The sequence below is a fragment of the Delphinus delphis genome, chromosome 9 (genome assembly GCF_949987515.2).
Source record: "Delphinus delphis chromosome 9, mDelDel1.2, whole genome shotgun sequence".
In the NCBI taxonomy this organism is placed as follows: domain Eukaryota; kingdom Metazoa; phylum Chordata; class Mammalia; order Artiodactyla; family Delphinidae; genus Delphinus; species Delphinus delphis.
This window is the reverse complement of record NC_082691.1, coordinates 92,937,033-92,954,881: the sequence shown is the minus strand read 5'-3', so window position 1 is coordinate 92,954,881 and position 17,849 is coordinate 92,937,033.

Below are 17,849 nucleotides of genomic sequence, written 5' to 3'. Positions count from 1 at the left end.
CTAGAGCACGGGCTCAGTAGTTGTGGCTCACGGGCTTAGTTGCTCCGCAGCGTGTGGGATCTTCCCTGATCAGGGCTCGAACCCATGTCCCCTGCATTGGCAGGCAGATTCTTAACCCCTGTGCCACCAGGGAAGTCCCTGTACAAGTATTTCTATGGAAGAAGTTTCCAGAAGTGGAATTACTGGGTCAAAAGTTCTCTGAAATGGTTCAGCTTGAGTTTGAAGTGAAAATACTGTGTAAGTAAACATTCTGCAGAGCAGAGAGTTATTAAATAATGCACAAGATGAATTATTCAGAGTGATATTTAAAGCGTGCCCAAGGGTATGCTTTGTGCCTTTGGGCTGCCTTGTCAGAAATGTTCCAGTTTCCTCGTGAGGACAGGAAGTCAGCAGAGCAGGATTCCTGAGCCGGGGTCTCCCTGATCCCACTGACAGGAACGTGTGAAGGGTTTTGATGGCAGCATCAGAATTATTCACGGACTGAACGCATCAGTTGATCACACAAGAGGATGGATCACACGTGCGCATGAGGAGCCCTCAGACTCCTAAGTGCCGTTCTGAAGAGAGAACAGCACACCCAAGAGGCATTTGGGTGTCAGCACCTGTCCTCACACAGCACCTGATCCTCTTCCTGCTTAGGTAATAAGCTCCGGGTCAGTTTCTCACTTACTCAAAACTCACACTGTATATACTTGCTGTCTAAACCTCTTTTTTTTTCTTTTGGCTGTGTTGGGTCTTCGTTGCTGCGCGGGGGCTTCCTCTAGTTGCGGCGAGCGGGGGCTACTCTTCGTTGTGGCGCAAGGGGTTCTCACTACGGTGGCTTCTCGTTGCGGAGAGCAGGCTCTAGGCTCGCGGGCTCAGTAGTCATGGCACGCGGGGCTCAGTAGTCGTGGCACGTGGGCTCAGTAGTTGTGGCTTGCAAGCTCTAGAGCATGGGCTCAGTAGTTGTGGCACATGGGCTTAGTTGCTCCACAGCATGTGGGATCTTCCCAGACCAGGGCTCGAACCTGTGTCCCCTGCATTGGCAGGCGGATTCTTAACCACTGCACCACCAGGGAAGTCTCCAACATCTCTCTGATTGAATAACTTTCAACCTGAGAGAAGTGAGGGACCAAGCATCATATTTAGCCCCAAGTTCCCTGAATCTTACACAGTGCCTGGCACACAAGCGGTCTTGGCAAATGCTTCTTGTAGTATGGCGCAGACTAATGTCAGCGCTAGTTGGGCTGTTAATTTACTACTGGGCATGGGTAAATCACCTCCCTGCTGTAAGCCTCAGTTCCCCATCTCCCTGCTGGAGTTGTTTCAGGGCTGAAGTGAACCGTACACAGAGCCCACAGTATTGTGAATTGATATAAAAGGTGAGGATTAGAAAGTGGCCTCCGTATGTGACTTTTCAAATATGCCCAGACATTAAGGAACATTTTGGGGTCTCAAAAGCAGGTTAGAGTTTGTTTTTCTCACAGACATTTTACCATTCAATTAAATAGGGATTCAAAGTTGTAAAAAAAAAAAATGCTGTTTCCTGTAATACTAAAACTGTTTTCATTTTGAGTGGGGTAAGAATACAGCCTTTGAAACTTTTTTTAAAAATATATTTATTTATTTTTGGCTGCACTGAGTCTTCGTTGCTGCACGCGGGCTTTCTCTAGTTGCAGCGAGTGGGGGCTACTCTTGGTTGAGGTGTGCAGGCTTCTCATTGCGGTGGCTTCTCTTGCTGCGGAGCACGGGCTCTAGGCGTGCAGCCTTCAGTAGTTGTGGCTCACGGGTTCTAGAGCGCAGGCTCAGTAGTTGTGGCGCACAGGTTTAGTTGCCCCGCGGCATGTGGGATCTTCCCGGACCAGGGCTCGAACCCGTGTCCCTTGCATTGGCAGGCGGATTCTTAACCATTGCGCCACCAGGGAAGTCCCTGAAACATTTTTATGTTCCCTGGTTTGGCTTTGAAAACGACTGGTGAAAGTTTCTCTGAAGCTCCGCCCCCTCCCTCATTCGGTTTGTTTATTACCCACAGGTGACACCGATGGCCTCGCGGAGCCTCGAGCCTGAAGCCCTGGACAGGCATGTTCTAGAATGCCTGAGCCCAGCATTTTCGGCATTTTCGCAGAGCCGAGTGAATTCACACCAAGCGTGAGGTCTAATCGGGCCACAGAAAATTCGCTCTCAAGGGCCATTTCTTCTACCTTAACGGACTCATCGATAACTCAAACGCGTCGATTTTGGTGCCGTGATATGCGTGACTGTGGAGCAATTCCACAAGCTTCCAAGCACACTGCAGACTTTTATTATTATTGTGGTGGTGGTGGTGGTTGTTTAAAGTGTACAGCTGTGAGCACACAGAGCCACTCTGGTTTTGTGTCTGGTTTTGCCGCTTCCGCGAGCGGGCGCCACCTTCGCGGTGGCCTTGAGCCCGGAGGCTGTGCCTCGGAGGCCCCCGCTCAGCAGGTGAGTGTTCTCTCCCCATCTCGCAGGGCTCACGTCCTTGCCCTGAGATACTGCTTCACCTGAAAACAGCATTTGGGGGGCAAAACAGGTCCCAACCCGGTAACGAGGGGTCACTTCGCGTCTGCGCACAGCTCCGGGAGCCCCGGGTCGCTGGGCTGGCCCCTGGGTCGTCTGCTGGGGAAGGACCCCGGGACTGGGGGAGGAATTGCCCTCTGGAGCCACGCCTCCCGAGCCCCCGGGCGGACCCGAAAGTAAGCACCTTCCGTATCCGGCCTCTGCTGTCTTTGATTCCCTCCAGGGACCCCGCCTCGAGAGAAAGAGGCAGCCCGGCGGCGGGCGGCTTCCAGCAGCATTTTGCTTTCCCTTTACACAGGGTCGCCATCTAGTGACAACAAGGATGTACTACCACGTTCTAACTTCGGCAGGCTAGTGCTCCAGGTGTGGAACGTTCTGGTGAGTGCGGGAAAGCTCTGTGGTGGGGACTGGAGCCAGTTCCAGGCCTTGCTGGGGGCGGATGAGGGGCAGACCTTCCCTGCCCTGCAACACGCGGCCTGGGGCCATCTCCGCAGGGGGCGGTGGGTCTGGGGCAATGGTCGAGTCCGACCTCGGGTGGACAGTGATTTGTTCTTCAAAAGGGGAGGCCGGTGGCCCCCCTGAGTTCGGCTCTGAGAGCCACACTCGGCATAGGACCTGTCTGGAGGAATTCTGGCTTAGGATACCCCACTCTCTGTTGGGACTGGGAAAGGTGTTCGGGAAGACAAGGGTGCCAGATGGAGAGCCCAGATGGGCCTGCCTCGTGCCCTCCCTGAGCACACCTCCAGTTACAGACTCTGCAGATGGGCGAAGGGAGAGGGCTGACCTCCCAGGTTCCTGGAACAGTCTGGCCCTGAGCTACCTCACCCCCGCCATGTCCACTTGCTCCAGAACAGACCCAAGGGGCAGGTGCCTTCTGCAACTCAGCAAACATTCAGGTGGAAAGAGACTCCAGTCTCCTCTTTTTTAGAGGCCCCCGTATCTTTACTAGGGATTTCTTTGTAGCTGTCAACTTGGCTTCATGGAGGGAAAGCACCGTACCCCACATCCCCACTCTTTCAGAGAATAGCTTCTTTCCACAAGCACTGTGCTCCCAAAGGCGGCTGACCTCCTCCCCTCCTTGTCCTATATTGAGGGGGATGGGGAGAGGGGAAAGAGGGAAAGTTCTCAGTAGTCACCGCTCACTGAGCCCTGTGGATAGGTTGCCATATACGTTTGTGCAAGTTGCTCACTGCACAAGGGCGCCTGGCTGGGGGGGCCACTAGGATCTGGAATTCAGCTCTTACCTGATCACAAAGCCACGCCACCTGGAGGAAGGGGTACACTTTTCAAATTTACCTGCTCTCGGTGATCCTGCCTACAGGGGCCCCCTTTTCCTAATTCTCACAGATAGGGGCCAGCTGCAGCTTTTGGGGAGTTGGGTGATGCTCCTTGGAGAAGAGGCGCCTGCATGGAGCCCCAGCCCAGGACTCCTTGGCTTCTGTGGGCCCCAACTCACCTCTCTTCTCCCACAAGTAGAAATCCCCCCCGAGGTGCTCAGTGTATTAGCTGGAGCGGCAAACCTATTCCAGTGCTGCGGTCTCCATCAAGGGGCTCTGCTGGGGAGAAACGGCAATACTACTCTTGCAGAGGGTTGGTATTTGATTATAAGATTTTCAGGCAGAAGACATGTCTTTGCACCATTCTGCTGACTCTAGCCCAGTTCCTCAAGCCAGCCTGTGAATGGCTCACCTTCATTTCTCTTGTCCCAGAATATCTCAGATACACACACACACCTCTATAGACAGAAAGGTCATTACAGTTCCAGTGGACAGAGATTTAGGTGGGCCTAAGGGTGCGTTTATGTTTCTGCCACCTGGTCTATAAAATCTGGGTAGTTTAGCACCTTTTGATGTTTGAAATGGGACAGTGAGGCGTTTCCTTGTGGCCTGTCAAAGGCCCAGGTCAGTGTGTTTGTTTCCTAGGGCTGCTGTAACAAAGTATCTTAAACATAAATGTACTGTCTCACAGTTCTAGAGTCTAGAAGTGGAGATCAAGGCATCTGCAGGATTCCTGCTGAGGGCTGTCAGGGAGAATGTTGCCTTTCTCCTAGTTTCTGGGGGTTTGCTGGCCATCTTTGGTGTTCCTTGGCTTGTAGCCGCATGACCGCAGTCTGCCTTCATGTTCACATGGTGTTCTCTCTGCATGCATGTCTGTGTCCAAATCCCCCCTTTTTACAGTGGGTTAGGGCTCACCCTAGTGACCTCACCTGAACTAATTACATCTGCGAGGACCTTATCTTCCAATAGTCACACTCTGAGGTACCGGGGGTTAGGAATTCAACATACGAATTTGGGAGGACACAATTCAACCGATAGCATTAAGATCCCCCCAAAAGATAGCACTAAACCCCTCATCTTCTACCCATTGCCATGGTGACAGGAGGAGGGGAGGCTGGAGGGACAGGGAAGTTCAGCTCAGAAAAGCTACAAGAAAGCTTTTCTTTCCGTGTCAGGTTGGGATCAGGAGACTGTCTGATCCCCACGTAACTGAAAAAATCTCTAAGACAGACAAGCCAGACGGTCTCATGTTTATGCATCTCCAGACCACAAAGGAGAGAGAGGTTTTGGTAGCCCAAACAGACCCTGAGCTGTCTCAGCGGCCAGAGAAACACAGGTCTGTGGAAGGCTGGCCTGCTCAGCCAGAGCCGTCATGGTCCTTGCAGGAGGTTGCCCGTTAGGCTTTTGAAATTATACATTGTCTTAATCATCACTGTGAAGGTCTCCTCAAAATTAACAATAGCTTAACTGCCTGTTTTGGTTGTTGCATTTTGCTTGCAGAAATGGCACAGTTCTGGCTCAAAATCACAGTGTCTAAATCTTGAGCACTGTGGCCAGACTGGCTCTCCTGCCGCCTGAGTCATGGTATTTCAATCTGCCACATATGACAGTCACATAATCCCACTTTGGGGCTCTGATAAGACAGGTGGAAAACAGCCTTCCAATGGCCTGTGAAAGCTTCATGGGCAAACATGCAGTGGAATCGATAAGCCAGCTGGCTAGAGCTTCAGCCAGAAGACCAGGGGTCCTTACATTGCTGTTCATGGGTGGGCTTCAGGGAATCTGTGACCCCCAACACATGTATTTTATTAGGGAGAGGGTTCCCAGCATTCACTGAAGATTCAAAGGAATCTATAGATAAACCAGTTAAGAAATACTGCCCTAAAAACTCCCATCCCCCCCACGTCTTTATGGTAAATGAGTAAAGTCAATTTTCTTCTAAAGCACAGAAGCTCGTCATGAAATTGGGAATTGTTACTGATGGGAGCAAGACCTTTAACCTCGACAATGGTTATCTCCCAGTCTGGACCCTGAAGTTCCTGTCAAGGTTATGCATGTGGATCTGTAATTGGGAATGTGCAGGCTAGGTTCTGTGGTCCCAGAACGGCATATAACGTGGCTCCCTGTGGCCTGGGCTCTCTGATGGGTCCCCAGTAATAGAAGTGTCTGTTCCTTCATGGAGAAGGGTGAACCTTGATGGAGTCCATGAACTGGGTCCCAGGATTGTTAGGGATGTAAGACCCTTCCCCCAGAAAATCCTCCCTAGAGGGTTTTTATTCACATCAACCAGAACTGAGTGGCAGACAACTTCTACTTGACCAAAGGATTCACGATGTTTGTATTTAAGACAGACGCTGGTCCAGCGCCCCCTCTCTCTCTCTGTCTTTCCGTCTCTCTCTCTCTATTTGTCCAACCCGTCTCCACCACTCTACCCTATGATAAATAAATAGATGACAGATCGCTATTAGATAGATACATGTACATCCATGGTACACGGTAGGGAAAGTTCTCAGTCTGAATTACTATAACAGGGACAGCCAGATATCAACTTTTTTTTTTAATAATTTATTTTATTTATTTATTTTTGGCTTTGTTGGGTCTTTGTTGCTGCGCACTGGCTTTCTCTAGTTGCGGTGAGCTTCTCTTGTTGCAGAGCACAGGCTTTAGGCGCGAGGGCTTCAGTAGTTGTGGCACGTGGGCTCAGTAGTTGTCGCTCGCGGGCTCCAGAGCTCAGGCTCAGTAGTTGTGGTGCACGGGCTCAGTTGCTCTGCAGCATGTGGGATCTTCCCAGACCAGGGCTTGAACCCGTGTCCCCTGCACTGGCAGGTGGATTCTTAACCACCGTGCCACCAGGGAAGCCCAATATCAACTTTTACAGAAATAAAAGAAGAAATTTTAGCAAACTGTTTAAACTATTTTCTTAAATAGATTTCCTTCACAGCCAGAGATCTTCAGTAGCCTCCTCATCCGACATCGGGGTTCTTCACCAACTGATGAATTTGGCTTTTATTTTGGGGAAAGAAGCCTCTTTTTCTCTACTTGCTTGCATTTTTGCTTTAACGTCTTCTAGCAAGCTGGGGTGTTTCGATGCACATGGACAGCACCTGGGAATATCTCCGCCTCACTCCGTGCTGTGACCACCTCAATCCGGCCATCCCTCTCCTTGTACTTGACAGACTGGCAATCTTGTTACACTCATTACCGTGCAGGACTGGGTAGGGTCTGCACAAATACGCTCGCTGTTTGGAAAGCTTCTGCATGACATCACCAAGAGTGAGGCGTAGTGAGATCCCCCTCCCCAGCCCAGCCTTCTGCACGGGTGTTAGTGACAGTGAGTCACACTGTCGTGTGCTCCTGGTCTCCCTTCAAGGCTGGGGTCTTTACCAGTGTTATTAACCTGGGCCCAGGAAGGGCCTCACAAATCCCATTTCTGTGACCGTGAGGTGCCGGCATCAGGCTGGCAGGGAAGACGCGAGGCCGGGACTTGGAGGCAGCGTGTGGAGAATCCCTGGATTCTCCCTCTTGAGGAGGGTGGGGGTCCCTGCGACGTCTCACACGGTGTTTGTGTGAGACCCCTCCTCTTTCTCACATGGAAAGTTGGAACCCTTCCAATGCCTGAGACAGGTCTCAGGAAGCAGGCCCGCCTGGGGCTGAAGGTGGCTGAAGGGGCTCAGGGGAGGCAGGTGAGAGGGAGCCAGCACGGAGCACAGAACTGAGATGGACCAGGGCCTAGGAGGGCAGGTGACCCCATGCCTCCGACAGGCGACCCCACATGCCTCTGACAAGCAGAGGTAGCCAGGTCCGTTCAATCCCGACAGAGCCAAGTCCAGGGCCCGAAAGACAGTCAGGGGATCCCTAATGGGCTGTGCGGTTGCTGAGACCTTTCGTCTGACCTTTTGTCCCGAGCGACCTTGGGCTGCCTGCTGGCTCCAGTACCACCATCTAGCCTAGCATCTAGCCTAGCATCTAGCCTAGCATCCAGCCTAGCATTCCCACCTGCCCGGGAAGACCAGGCTCTTTGTCCTCACTGAGGTCTGCACTGCCAGGCCTACAGACGGTAGTTGGGGTCTTACAGGGAGACCCCACATCTTCCTCTGTGATCAGTCACCCACTGGGGCCTGGGCACAGGGTCTAGCAGAGGGTCTCTTGACCAGGGTGTGCATTCAACAGCACAGGCCGTGAGCTGCTTAGCCCCGGGCGCCCCTCCTCTGGACGCTGACGTGAGCAGGTTGGGCGTCTCTGGAGTTGAGCATCTCATCCCCTCTGCTCCTGACATAAAGAGACAAAGCTGATGTGTACAAAGAGTCTGATGCGAGGTTAGCCGTCTCACTCTCCTATAGACTCATTACCAAAACAGAGAGGTATTTTCTGCTTCTTCCTCTTCAGAGGGCGGTTGGACTTGTTGTCCTGGAAATTGAGGTGTTCCTAGCCCCAGGAGAGAGTCGAGTGCTTTCATTTTTAAAAGCCTAGACTCATAAAATAATCATAACACAGGAGGTTTAGGATAGAGGAAGACTCCAAGGACTGAGTCCAAAAACAGCCCAAGGATGGAGGAGACTGGGCGGGGACAGGTGTTCCCACAGTGCCAGAGACCTGCCCTGGAGGGACAGGGAGGGGGCAGGACCTCAGCCGGGGGAGGGCATGAGTGGATGCATGTGGAGGCTGGCTGGCCAGGGAGGAGGGAGTCTGTAACACAAAGGCTGGATTTGTCGGGGTTCTTCAGAGAAACAGAACCAACAAGGATATGTTTGTATGTATATTTCATATGTTTATATTTCCTATCTGTATAATTAGGAGCTGACTCACCCCCTTATAGAGGCCGAGCAATCTCATGGTCTGCAGTTGGCAGGCCGGAGACTCACTAGAGCTGATGGTGTAGTTCCAGTCTGAAGGCGGGAGGAGACCCAGGTCCCAGCTGCCCGCACCCACATGCGAGGGGTGGGGTTAAGCCTGGTAAAGACCAGCACCTGGAGGCTAATCTGTCTCAGGCAGAAGCAGCAGCACAATCAGGACCCAAAACCCAAGAATGGGCCTCCTCTTTCAAGGCACCAATAAATCCTGGGGTCCTTGTTTAATCTGCTTGCGAGAGGGAGCCCTGGAAATTGACTCAGAGTGAAGTTCTCATGCATCTTCGTAAGTGGCAGCTTGAATTGGATATCGTATGACTTAGGAAAATAAAGCAAGGTGACATTTCTTGCCCTTGAATGTTGAAAAGCACATCACTACCCATTCTGCATCTTTAGGAGCCCTGCCATCACAACAGTGATGCAGAAATAAGAAAGGAAGTTGATAGGATTCAACTAACACGTCGTTAATCTCTGCAGCTATTACCTAAGGTGAGGGGTTGAATTTTTTTTAATTTATTTATTATTATTATCTTTTTTTTTTTTTTGGCTGTGCCAGGTCTTAGTTGCAGCACGCGGGGTCTTCGTTACGGCACAAGGATCTTTAGTTGCAGCATGCGGACTAATTAGTTGTGGGATGCGGACTCTTAGTTGTGGCATGCATGCGGGATCTAGTTCCCTGACCAGGGATCGAACCCGGGCCCCTGCATTGGGAGTGCGGAGTCTTACCCACGGGACCACCAGGGAAGCCCTGAGGGGTGGAATTTTATAGAATGGGAGGCAGAGGTCAAGGATGGTAAGGATTCTGGGTATCAGTTCCCATGTGGGAGGGTATCCCACACAACCAATCAATTCTCAGACACCAGCTGGTTGTTCCACAGTTTAGCTCAATTCTGACACTGTCTACCTGGAGATAGTCAGATCCCACAGATTAAGGACTGAGTCCCACCAGACTGCCACCACTTCAGGTGTCAACTGAAAGTCCAGGTTGTCACCTGTACTTATAACCAACTGGCTATACAGCAGAGGTTCCCATGACCCCCTCCTTGTGTTGGATTAATTTGCTAGAGCGGCTCACAGGACTCAAGATACCAGTTTACTTACTAGATTACCAGTTTATTATAAAAGGATATAACTCAGGAACAGCCAGGTGGAAGAGATGCATGGGGCAAGGAATGTGGGCAGGGGCGGCAGAGCTTCCATGCCCTTCTCTCCAAGGGCACCACTCTCCCTGCATCTCCACATGTTCACCAGCCCAGAAGTTCTCCAGACCCCATCCTTTTGGGTTTTGATGGAGGCTTCATTACACAGGCATGATTGATTAAACCATTGCCCATTGGTGACTGATTCAACCTTCTGCTCTTTTCCTGTCCCTGGAGATCAAGGGTGGTACTGAAAATTTCAGCCCTCAGGACTTCCCTGGTGGTCCAGTGGGTAAGACTCTACGCTCCCAATGCAGGGGGCCCGGGTTCGATCCCTGGTAGGGGAACTAGATCCCACCTGCTGCACTAAGAGCCCTCATTCCACAACTAAAAGATCCCACATGCCGCAACTAAAGAGCCCGCATGCCGCAACGATGATCCTGCATGCTGCAGCTAAGACTTGGCGCAGCCAAAATAAATAAACAAATATTTTTCTTTAAGTTGAAATTCTTAAAAAAAAAAAAAAAAGGAGCAAAGAAAAGAAAGTTTCAGCCCTTTAGTCACATGGTTGGTTCTCCACCCTTTGGTGTGGCCCAAAGTCACCTTACAAACATAACAAAAGACGCCTTTGTTGCTCTCATCACTTAAGAAATTCCAAGGGTTTTGGGAACTATGTGCCAGAAATGGGGACACAGGCTAAATATATATTTCTTTTTCTTTTTTTTTTATAAATTTTTTAATTTTTATTTTATTTTTGGCTGCGTTGGGTCTTCGCTGCTGTGTGCAGGTTTTCTCTGGTTGCGGCGAGCGGGGGCTACTCTTCCCTGTGCTGTGTGAGCCTCTCATTGTGGTGGCCTCTCCTGTTGTGGAGCACAGGCTCCAGGCGCACAGGCTTCAGCAGCTGTGGCTCACGGGCTTAGTTGCTCCACGGCATGTGGGATCCTCCAGGGCCAGGGGTCAAACGCATGTCCCCTGCATTGGCAGGCGGACTCCCAACCACTGAGCCATCAGGGAAGCCCCTATATTTCTTATAAAATGCAATATCGCAGATGGTGTTTCCCCAGACACAGTGATTGAACCTGGAGATCTCTGGACTCTCATCTGAAAAACCAGGCTGTTGGGGCTTCCCTGGTGGCACAGTGGTTGGGAATCTGCTTGCTAATGCAGGGGACACAGGTTCGAGCCCTGGTCTGGGAAGATCCCACATGCCGTGGAGCAACTAGGCCCGTGAGCCACAGCTACTGAGCCTGCGCGTCTGGAGCCTGTGCTCCGCAACGAGAGGCCGCGATAGTGAGAGGCCCGCGCGCCGCGATGAAGAGTGGCCCCCCTGCTCGCCACAACTAGAGAAAGCCCTCGCGCAGAAACGAAGACCCAACACAGCCAAAAATAAATTAATTAATAAACTCCTACCCCCAACATCTTAAAACAACAACAACAAAAAAAAACCAGGCTGGTGGTCACCAAATCACACATATACCAGAATTCAAGACTATTGACACATGGTGGGGGAGGTACTGTGGACATGGCTCCCCGCTCCTGGCTGCAGGGAGCTCCTTGAAGGGAGGAAGCCAAGAAAAGGCAGAACAGGAGCTGGAGCCACCAAGATAGATGATGGAGCCCTAGTGACGGGACCACTCAGACCACAAGAGAATAGTAAACTCTAGACCAGGCAGGATCCAGTCTAAGTGGGGGTGAGATGGTTTTCTTTTCCTTTTTCTTTTTTAATAAGGTCTTTCCTTTTTTATTATTTATTTATGTATTTGTGTATTTAGTTATTTATTTGGCTGCGCCAGGACTTAGATGCAGCTCGCGGAATCTTCGTTGCCATGGGGGGGATCTTTGTTGCAGCATGCAGAATTTTTAGTTGCGGCATGCGAGATCCAGTTCCCTGACCAGGGATCGAACCCGGGCCCCCTGCGTTGGGAGCATGGAGTCTTACCCACTGCACCACCAGGGAAGTCCCGAGATGGTTTTCAATGGTGAGTTTTCACCATGGGCTAAAGCGCTCAGCTGTCTGAGTCCATAAGAGGAGGGTGGGTGGCCAGGACCCATCAAGGCACTGACAGCTGGGCCAGGCTTGAGCATGAGGCTGAGACCTCCAGAGAGTCTCAGTGGGAAACAGGGCAGAAGGCCAGGGAGGCAGAAGAGCCCTGTACTAAGGGGTTAGACGGGGAGGCTGATGAGAGATGAGAGCTGTGCCCCAAACTTACCAGCTACCTGCACAGTAGTGTTGAGGGACCCCTTATCCTTCCCAGCTGGCCCTCCCCGCCCTTCGGTTCCGGGCCTCAGTTTTGTTGCAGGAAGGAGAACCCTTTCCAAGGCCCGAGAGTGGGCTCTTGTCTAACACTCGGAAATGCATTGTCCGAGGAGACACACGTGCTGACACAGCAAGAGACTTTATCGGGAAGGGGCGCCCAGGTGGAGCTGGTAAGGGAACCCAGGAGGACTGCTCTGCCACGTGGCTCGCAGTCTCGGGCTTCATGGTGATGGGATTAGTTTCCGGGTTGTCTCTGGCCAGTCACTCTGGCTCAGGGTCCTTTCTGGTGGCACGTGCAACCGCTCAACCAAGGTGGATTCCAGCGAGGAGGATTCTGGGACGTTGGTAGGACATGTGGACGGGCGTCTCCTCTCTCCTTTTGACCTTTCCCGTATTCTTCTGGTTGGTGGTGGCTTGTTGGTTCCGTGTTCCTTACCAGGACCTCCTGTTGTAAGATAACTCATGCAAATTGTTACTGTCTTGGCCCGGCCAGGGCAGGCGGTTTCAGTCAGTGTTTCCCTAACAGTTTGGGAATGGGGACTGCCAGTGATAGGTTATCACCACCACTGGCGGCAGGTCGCACGGGGCAGGCAAGGGTCCCCCGCGTCTCAGGGGACTAGAATGTCTGGTGTGTCTCTGTATCAAGCAGTGCTGGAAAAACTTGCCAAATTCTTGTATTTGGGAGACATTTTCTTATGTTCCACTTTTTTCTCCATCCCTCTTTTTCCTGAAAACGGCTTTTTTTTTCTGATTATATAAATAGTTACCACCTTTGTCTTGAAATACACATGCTCCAGCTGTTAACATCTTAGCTTAGACTTAACATCCACATTTAGTCAGCCTTCCTAGTTATATACTCTAGGACTTTGTTTAGAGTTCGCGAGGCGTGCTTTGACTTGGGAGATCCCGATGCCCGAGGACTCGCTAGGAAGTCTCCTCTGCGGCGGGCTGACTTGGCTCCCGGTGGGGGGCGGGGGGGTCCTCCACATCTGGATGCCGCTCACCGAGGTGCTTCTGGGCGCTGCTGTCTTCTCCTTTTGCTGCTCTCAGACTGTGGCTCTAGGGGTCCCACGCAGCCTGATGAAGTCTTCTGCGTAGCAGCGGTGTGAGGCGGTGGGTGCTGGGGGGTGCTGGGGGGTGCTGCTTCTGCACTCATGTCCCTTTGTCCCCCCTCATCTCTTTCTGCCCCTGTCTTCTGTTCCCTGCACTGCTCCCATCCAGGTCTTTCCGGGTGTTGAGCCCCAGACCCAGAGAGATCAGCTGGGTGTGCCTCAATAGACAGTGTTACTATCTATTCATCAGGGCCGTCTATTCACACAGGTCAGTAACTCCCAAGCCCCAGTGCACTGCGTTGTAGCAGATTCCGGGATGGCGCTCCCAGCAAGGGAGGATCTTTGTTTTGACATGCCGGGAGCAAGCAGACGGTGGCTCAGGGAGCTGTTTTCCTGTCCTGTTACGGCTTCCAAGTCTCCTTGGATGAGCTTGCACGCGTCCAGGTGGAATATTTTCTCACCCCCGTTACAGCCTTACCTTTACCTGCTCACCTGACTGAAGGCCACCGTTTGTTCCTCCACTGGATTCACGTTTGTCTCTCCTCTAGCTGCAAGCGGATCCTTCACTAAATAACTGAGGCAGAAACAGGATGCCTTGTCCCTCCCAGCAGAAAGCTAATGTCCCAGAGAACAACAGGGATAAGATCGGGGTAAGGAGGTGGCTGGTGGAACTTGAAAGCGAGGCCCCGGCTGCTGAGTAACTAGGTCAACTCCTGCTCCTTGGCCCCAGCCCATGACTTGCATGGACCAGAGACTGGGAAAGAAACGTCCAAGAGCCCAGAGGACGAGGGGAACAAGATGCAGGAAACGGGGAGAAAAGACGTGTTTGGCAGTCGCAGATGCATGACGGCATCGTGAGTCTTCCACTTAGGAGTTCTGTGACCCTGGCAAGTACCTCAACCTCTCTCACTCTCAGTTTCCGGTAAAGAAGGAATTTTAGTGTCTTCCTCACCGAGTTATTGTGAAGAGTATTTACTCATAACAGCCGAATGCACTGTGTGAAACTTGATTGGATCCTAGTTTGAAAAAAATTGGGGGAATTTAAATACGGTCTCTGTAATATCATCTAGCATGGAGTACTTGCTCATTTCTTGGTGTAAGGATGGTATGGACTTCTGCAGAATACTATATTCGTGGGCGATACATGCTGAAGTATTTAAGGCACAAGTTTCGCGAGGTCTGAAGCACATTCAAATGGTTCGGCAACAAAAAGTACATTAGCATGGAGAGAAAGACAAAGCAAATATGATGAAATGCTGACTGTTAGAGTCCAGGTGGAGGGTCTTTAAGAGTTCGCTGTGTGTGCTTTCTATTTTTCTTAATGTTTAAAATTTGTCAGAGAAAAATCGGGGGAGAAAAAGAAGAAATGAGACAAGGTATGTCAAGTACCCTGCACAGCGCCCCATTCGGCAATGTTTATTTCATAAATATTCATAATATGTCACCAAGGTGACATCAGCCAAGAGCCGGGGATGGGCCTGCCAGGTACTGTCCTGGGGTTACAGCAGTGGCTGCCAGAGGGCCGGAGACAAATAGTAAACAATGAAACAAATATGTGAACACGTTGGCCGAAGACAGTGCCGAGTGCTATGAAGACAGTCACAGGTGAGGGACCAGGGACCCGGGGGTGGGAGTGCCACACTGGCTTGGCTGCCCCTGAGCCTCTGAGCAGGTGGAATGTGAGCTGAGGATGGACCGTGCCAGGGAGCTGGCGGTGCAGAGACCTCCCTCCGCCACCACCTGTGCATCCAAGGACCCTAGAAGAGCTCAGGATGCCACAGGGGGTGACATCGGCCAAGAGCCGGGGCTGGGCGTGTTTGCTTCCTCTCTAGGAGCAGCCAGCCATGGCTCAGTTTATGCTCTTACAACTCCTCAGTTTGCTCAGGTGGCCCCGGTACCATCAGCCTCCTGGAGCAGTGAACTCCGGGAGGGCGTGACAAGGGTGCCTGCTGAGCCACTTCCTGGAACCAACCGGTGATCTGGAACGGGCCTTAGAGGGAATCTCCATGGCCCTCTTCACAGGCCCTGAGACTGGCAGAGACTTCTCAGTAACACAATTAACAAAGTATGTTCAGGAGGCTTCCCTGGTGGCGCAGTGGTTAAGAATCTGCTTGCCAGTGTAGGGGGCACCGGTTCGATCTCTGGTCTGGGAAGATCCCTCATGCCGCGGAGCAACTAAGCCCGTGTGCCACAACTACTGAGCCTGCACTCTAGAGCCTGTGAGCCACAACTACTGAGCCTGTGCACCACAACTACTGAAGCCTGCCTGCTCTAGGGCCCACATGCCACAGCTACTGAGCCCGCGTGCTGCAACTCGTGAAGCCCGCGCGCCTAGAGCCCGTGCTCCACAACAGGAGAAGCCTGCGCACCGCAAGGAAGACCCAATGCAGCCAAAAAAAAAAAAAAGAAAGGTATGTCCAACCTCATTCGTAACTCAAGAAATTCAAGTTGAAATTTCACCCATCAGATTAGTAAAGACTAAGGAGAATGGAAATATCAAGTCCTGGTGATGCTGTGTGGACGACCCTCTCTCATCCTTCATTTGCTCAGCCTCTTGTGGGTAATCTGGGTCATTTGGGCCCTGTCCATCAAATTTGAAATTGTGACCACCCTTTGGTTCCATTTTAATTAATCTATTCTGAAGATATCATCAAAGAAGTGATTTTTTAAAACAATGTAGAAGGATGGTCACTGAATTATAATTGTAGCATTTGCAGCACTGCAGGAACTATGTCACGCAGAAGGAAACAACCCAAATGTCCACCAGGAGGAGACTGCTTAAATAAATCATGTATAGGTATGCATTTAATATGAGTGGAGTTTTGGAAACAAAATATATGTACGTGTAATAGCAATCGAGGTCAGTGTATGCATAGAAAAGACATCCAGAAGACTGTATATTGAAATGTTAATAACAGATGTCTCTGGGGCATGAAATCCTGGGCACTTTCACTTTCTACAGTGTGTCTTTCTGTAATATTTAAACTTTGTATCACAAGCATGTGGAGCCCACTTCTCTTGCTGCCCTCGGTCTCCCCGCTTGTGACCCCTCAGCGCCAGTGCGCGCCACCAACTTCCCACAGGCACTGTGGTCTACAGTTCAAATTCAAGATGGAATTTAGATGGCCCTGGGTGCCTCTGAGTCTGAGCCCAGCCCAAGGTGGTGGGCTGTGGCCGGGGGAACCAGGCCTTGGCGTCTCCCTCTTAGGGACCATGACACAGTGACGCACATCATGTTTTCCTCGCGGACTCGCTCTGAGCCAAAACACGTGTAAGATAAGAAGTCTTTGATTTTATAAACTACATATGTGATGATCGTCATCCCAGGCGAAGATATTTAAGCAGGAAAGCCAGTCAGGATGCTCCCCTCTCAGCTCCTGTCCACACCGGAAATGAACAAGCAGCCCATCTCAACAGGGACAGCGGCTGACTCTGAGAGGTGAAATAGAGGGACAGAAGAGACCTTTCCTTTATATTTTATATACTTTTTGAACTATTTTCATATTTTTAGTAATCTTTATTAGCCCTAAAAAAATAACTTACTATATGCCATCTCTTTAAAAATTGAATTTTTATGTAAGAATATACATAAATACCTTCTGTTTCTAGAAAGTGGAAACATTGCAGATAAGGTTAAGTCTCCTAGACGTTCCCCCCTGCCCCAGCCCAGACAATCTACAGCAAAATCCACTAGTATTATCACTTTGGTATGTATCTATCTTTCCACATCTTTTTAAATGCATTTTCAGGCATATATATATATATCCCCACATTAAATACATAGCCTGGGGTTGGTAGAGATTAAACATAAAGTGTTTTCATATAGTGCTTTCTTTCTGCTGGACTTTTTCTCTCAGTTGCTTGTCTTCAGGGAGCATCCTTTGCAGTAGTTTACCTCCCCTCCTAAGATCCTTCCCCTCCACATCCTGCTTCCTTCCCGTCTCTCAGGAGTAGCGAGTCTGTGGTCTTTCCAAATGCTGCTACCAAGATCACTCCAGCAGAAGTCCCTGGGGTAGAGTTGCCTGATTTGGCAAATAAAAATATAGGAGGCAGGTTAAATTTTAATTTCAGATAACGAATACTTTTTAAATATAAGTATATCCCACGGAGCACTTGGGACGTTCTTATACAAAAAACAAAAACACTATTATTTATTTATTTATCTGAAATTCAGATTTAACCGAATGGTCTGTATTTTATCTGCCAATCCTATCCTGGGGCACTTGTTAAAAATTGGCCTTATCCCCTTATGAGATTCAGTAGGTCTGGGTGGAGTCTGCCAGGAATCTGTATTTTTTTCATGGTATTCAGATTACTGGTCAGGGCTGGGAACCCTGTCCTCCACACCAGGCTGGCAGGGGACCAGGCTTCTCCCGCCGTGAAAATACACATTTTCAAGCTTATTCATTTCTCAGTCTTTATTGAGTTAGCCCAGTAGGAGTCAGGCCTCCAGAGTACAGGTCTCTGGGACTTCTGCCTTGGGGGAGTCCTCTAGGTGTGCCGCTCCTTCCCTAACTCTCAAAAATCAGCACGATGGCAGAGGGCTGGAGGGGGAAATGGGTGGGGCCAGAGACAAGGAAGAGAGAAGGGTCTGCGCTCTGGGCTCCCCCTTACCCGTCTCCCGGCTCTTTCTGGGTAACCCCTCAGCCAGACCCTTCTGCCCCTCTCTTCTCCTTCGCCAAGTAAAGGCGAGGCTCGGGGCCTGAAGGGGCGTGGCCAACAGAACCCGAGCCACAGCCAATCCCAGCCGGGTCCTTGGC